This window comes from Dryobates pubescens, chromosome 6, assembly GCF_014839835.1.
Source record: "Dryobates pubescens isolate bDryPub1 chromosome 6, bDryPub1.pri, whole genome shotgun sequence".
NCBI lineage: Eukaryota > Metazoa > Chordata > Aves > Piciformes > Picidae > Dryobates > Dryobates pubescens.
Window position 1 is genome coordinate 41,001,559 of NC_071617.1, and position 5,540 is coordinate 41,007,098.

Below are 5,540 nucleotides of genomic sequence, written 5' to 3' on the forward strand. Positions count from 1 at the left end.
GGCGCCATTTTGATGCCTGTCTCTCCCCCGCCCCTGTCACATGGGGGGAAGGAGGAGGCGGAAAACTGTTACTCTTTGTCGGTCGTGGTTTTTGTTTGTTTGTTCGTGTGTTTGTTGAAAGGGTTTTGTTCTTAGTTCGTGTTGTGTTGTTTTGTTTTGTTGTTTTGGGTTTTGTTTGTTTGCTGGCATCATTTTGGGATGGAGAGTAGCCTGAAGATAGTGCTGTCTTCGTGTACACGCTGCCACAGCAGCAATTTCTCCTGGCTCTCCAGTGAGAGTGAACAAGAGGTGGTTTCACTTAAACTATGTGGTGGAGATGCTCCTTTGTTTCATCGAATCATAGAATCAATAAGGCTGGAAAAGACCTCAAAGATCACCAAGTCCAACCTGTCTCCCAAGAACCCATGACTAGACCATGGCACCAAGTGCCACATCCAATCCCCTCTTGAACACCTCCAGTGATGGTGACTCCACCACCTCCCTGGGCAGCACATTCCAATGGCCAACAACTCTCTCTATGAAGAACTTCTTCCTAACCTCCAGCCTAAACCTCCCCTGGTGCAGCTTGAGACTGTGTGCTCTTGTTCTGGTGCTGGTTGCCTGGGAGAAGAGACCAACCCCCACCTGGCTACAACCTCCCTTCAGGTAGTTGTAAACAGCAATAAGGTCTTCCCTGAGCCTCCTCCAGGCTAAACAACCCCAGCTCCCTTAGCCTCTCCCATGGGCTCTGGGGTGACTTACGCATCAGAGGTGTTTCAGGCCAGTTTTACATCTGTGCCCGCCTGGGATGCTGAGTTCCATGCACGTTCCTGCACTGGATTATGTTATTAGGCAGGTGAAGATTTGAAGCAGCATCTTGCCAAGGTGTAAACTTTAACTCTTGTAATCCATCTAGTTTAGGTGTATCCCATTTTTCTTGAAGCATCATTTGCCTTTGGTGGGTCTTGAGCAGCTAGCAGGCTGCTGAGAGATGACCTTCCCCTTTCATAGCATGCCTTGTCTTTTTGCATCTGCCACATGCCTTTGGTGGAAGACGGCCCGGACGTGCCAGCTGAGGGGGTGTGTCAGATAGCTGGGACTTTGGATACTAGTAAGCCATTTGTTTCAGATGGTGGTGTATCTTCATCAAGAGCACACTTAATCAGGGAATCAAAGGGTTGGAAGGGACCCCAAGGATTGTCTAGTTCCAACCCTCTTGCCATGGGCAGGGTCACCCTCCACTAGATCAGGTCACCCTCCACTAGATCAGGTCACCCTCCACTAGATCACCTAAGGTTGACTTAAAGTGTAGTCAAAGGTCATTCACAGGGTTTCCCCACGAGCTTTTATTTATTTCTACTCTTAAATTAAAAAAAAATAAAATCCAGGAAACAAAAATAATAGAGTGAGATGAAATCCCTTGGATGTCATTTGCACTGATGAACATTCCAGCTGTTCTATTCTGTCAGTGGTCAGTAGTGCTCATGTCAGTCGTGCTGTACGTTTTCTTGAGTTTCTAGCTAAAATGTGTAAGGTATAAATTGTGACATACATGTAAAATTTAAATGAAAATTTTGTCTTGCACCTCCTTCCTCTTGTGCATTACACATGCTTCTTTTTACAGTCTAGTTTGCAAATATCTTTCTGTGACAGATGTGAGCACTCAACTCGGGGAGTTTCCAGAGAAATGGGAATGAAGGCAGGGCTTCTGTATGGATTCTTGTGCTCTATGCCAATTAATGAAAATGGGGCCATCCCACTTACTCAGAGAACAAATTGAGTAAGAATGCTTGCTGGAAGAGATCTCTTTTCCTCTTTAAATGTATTAGGATATATAATTTCTGGAAGAAGAGTGATATTTAGCTTGTCCAAGGGCTTAAACACAAGAGCCAAGGAAAATATTTACGGCCGTCCATTCTAGGCATGACTTCCTTATGAGGAGAAATAACAGTGTTAGGTACAGTGGTGTAGTGATGTCATATTTTAATGATTAAAAAATAAATTAATCATATGTATAGAGAGAGAGCAAAAGAGAGAGTTTTATCCTAGTGGAAGGAGTTTGGCTGTAACAACTTTTAACAGGAGAGTTTATTCAATGGCAATTTTTTCTGCTGGCTTCCTGGCCTCTTGTGATTGGGAAAACTAGAAGTGTGATTCTCTTTGCATGATAGAAACCAACAGCTGGTAAACACAGTGTTGGCTCATGTAAGGATATGTAGAGAGAGGGCTAGAGGCTGTTCAAGAATTTGTCTACATCATGGGACTTTTGATGCAGGTACTGAAGTACCACTATGGACAGAAAGAGGCCGGCAACATGGTGACGGTTCAGATACGGGAAATAGTCTGCTTGCTCACCTCACCTTCAAACAAATGCTGTCTCCAAATAAATTTAGGTGACATATAATTTAATGCAAAGAAGGAAAATAGTTGCTTTCTTACAAACCTGCAGTCTCTGGGTTGAGTGAATTGTCTCTTCTCCTAAGATGTTTTCTTTGCCTTCAGAGTGTTTTCTGCAGCCATTAGCAATGCGAACTATTGAGTCCCAAGGATACAAACAAAGCACATGCCAATTTGAGTTGAAGCCCATCATCTCTTTCCAAGTTTGGAAATGTGAAATATTTCAGATTTCTTGCAGATAATTTTTCAACGTTTTTATTTCATTAAGCACTTGGATTCAGGGGAAAAGAAAAGTCGCCTTGAATACCATGTCCATGTACATAAGAAAGAAAAGTGATTTTCTTTCTGTAAGTCAGTTCAGCTGTGGGCTGTGATTTGTCAGCACTGCAAAAGGTCATCCAATTTACATGGAACTGGAGGTTTCTAAGGAACAGAATGGGATGTCATCGGTCGTTGAAGGATGACTTCTTTTCCTTTTGAATTAAAATTAAACCTGCTCTCCCAAGTGTGGGACTGGTGAGGAGCAAGGAAGTATTTATATTTCAGATGAGAAACTTATGTTCTAGTTGCTTATGGCCTCCAGAGGTTTTATGGGATTGTTCTCAAAGAAATGATATTCCCTTGTTTGAACTGCTTTATGATTAGATATTGTAGCTGTTCTGTAAGGCTCTGTTGTTTTGTTTTGTTTTTCCTATACTAATTTGTGTTCTGTTTTCAGAAGAATGGAATATGTTTTGCAATTTTTTTTTTCTTATTTCCTATAACATGCTACTTTTTTTTTTTCTGCTTCCAACTATACAGGAACTTTTCTGGTCCTTTGGGCCTTTTCTGGTCTGTTGGATGCTAATGGATGACATATATATCTGCTCCAGAGCCTTACCCGTAGCTTACGAAAGCTGAGGCTATTCCAACCAAAAATGATTAAAAGTCAGAAATCTAGATGGAAAAAGCTATTAGGTCACGTAGTTCCCACATGCACCCCCTAGCCCAGTCCAGGTTTGTTTGCAGTGGTACATTTTTGGTGCTTTCCAGAAGGGGTCAGTGCAGGTCAGTGTTCACTTGGTATCCGAGAGCCTGCCTCCCCTCCCCCTTCCTGAAAAGTTAGGAAACCTGAATATGGTGACAACTAGGTTGTGAAACGTCTAGAGCTTGTGTTACAGTTTGTAAGTTGATGTTGGGTGATCAAAAACTGAGGAAATGTGTTCAAGCCCAACAATTGATCAGCCAAGAGTTTAAATGAGGAAACTGAGCAAACTCTTCCAAGTGATTCATTAGCTATGTACGTATGCTATAGATCCTGAGAAACTGCTCTGGGGATGCTCAGTTGTAGCAAAAATAGACAGATTCATGGCTTTATCCTGTTGGGTACTCAATACTTAGAAAGAGTTTATTACAGTAATGTTTTATAGTTACCTTAAAAAAGTCTGGATAATTCCAATGAAATTTCCCATTATAAAAAACGAAGCGGTAAAACCCCTCTTAAGTCCACGTAAAGGATGAGAATAACAATTAATGTTCTACCAGAAAATGCAGTTCATCCTACTTAGACTTTCAGAAGATTGTCCTAGCTGTCTCACCAGTCTGTTAGGGTGAGAAGGGCCCTGCATGGTTCACCTCACATATGTGAGGTTCATCTCACATATGTGAATCAGGTGTCCTGGTCAAGAGTGGTGACATGCTTGTCAGCAGAAAAGGCTAGTCTATTCCACACAACAGCAGCTTATCCCAAATGCCTCTATCTATGAATATGTGACAGCCAGCTTCTGAAACAGATGTTAGAGGATGGAGGAGAATGATATTGGGACAGAAATAAAAAACTTGAAGTGTGAGTAGGGGTTTGAAGGTGGCTGGAGGTGGTAAGAAGGGAATGCTGCAAAGAGAGCAGCAAGAGGTGGCACTCTGGTAAAAGAATGAGCAACTCACTTGAAAAGAACTTGTTTATATTTTTAGTTTTCTTATTTTCCCAGTGGAAATGGTTATTTTTCAGAGTAAAATAACCAAGGAATAATTTCATTATGTTTCCTTCCAAGATTTCAAGCTAAGTGTAAACAAGAAAAATCCAGTGGGAAAATGAATCCAACTTCTTTTTTTTCAAGAGCACTTCAGTTCTGTTTCTCCCCCCGTCTGTTTCCTTATATATTTTCATTGCTTCTGTTCTTATACTTAGTATCTGTGACATTGCTGACACCAGCTGAATGACCTCTATGATGGCATTTGTTAGAGGGAGAAACCTTTAGGATCATTGAAAATCACTTCTGTTACAGAAACGATATGTCCTGAGATTTTCAGTGTTTGAAAAATGTTAATGAATTTTGGCACTTTGGGAATGTTCCATATACTCAAGTCAAAATGATGGAAAACAACTGAACCCCTTGCACTGAGATTTGATCTTTAGCAATTAATATTTGGGCTGCATGGGAGAATCATAAGGAACAGAAACTCCGTAACAACACCGCGGCAATCAGACGGGCAAGCTTCCAAAGCTTTAATTTTCCCAGATGTTAAGTGCTTCTTTTTTTTTTCCAAACCAGGTGAAGGAGGGACTTCAGAAAAACAGACAGTGACAAATAACTGAAATCTGTAAGGGATGGTTGGCATAAAGACCACCACATTGCTAACGTTCTGACATCAGTGGGCTGAAACACAAGCAGTGTTAATTTGCATTAACTGAAGTCAGAGAGTTTATCTAGGCCATTAAAAAATCCCATCAAACCAAACAAACACAAAAAATACCCACCCAAACCCCCGAACCTAAACACTTTTATGCTTTTAAAAACATGTTTATATGTTTTTCTAACCAAAACAAAAAAGTGTCTTCAGATGTTTCCGGGCTGGATTGTAACGAATGCTGAGTTTGCCTTCAACAACAGACGTGCTTGTAAATGGTAAGGATGAGCAGAAGGAGACCTGGAGTCCTCTGGTTCATTCACATGAGGAGAGCCTGGGGGTGGTCTTTCACTGGGGAGTCACGGAAGCCTGAAGCCAGCTGTCTGTGTCAGTGTTTTTTGCTGCAGCACGTATAGCCTTGATGCAGTTTTTCTTTTGTGGCCACCAAAGCCTGAGCTTTACCAGAGAGCCCTTGGGACAGTGCAGGCAAACCCAGTGATGCCCAGTCCTCCCTGATGCATCCATGTAGTAACTGCCCCATTTGATCTGGACCCCTC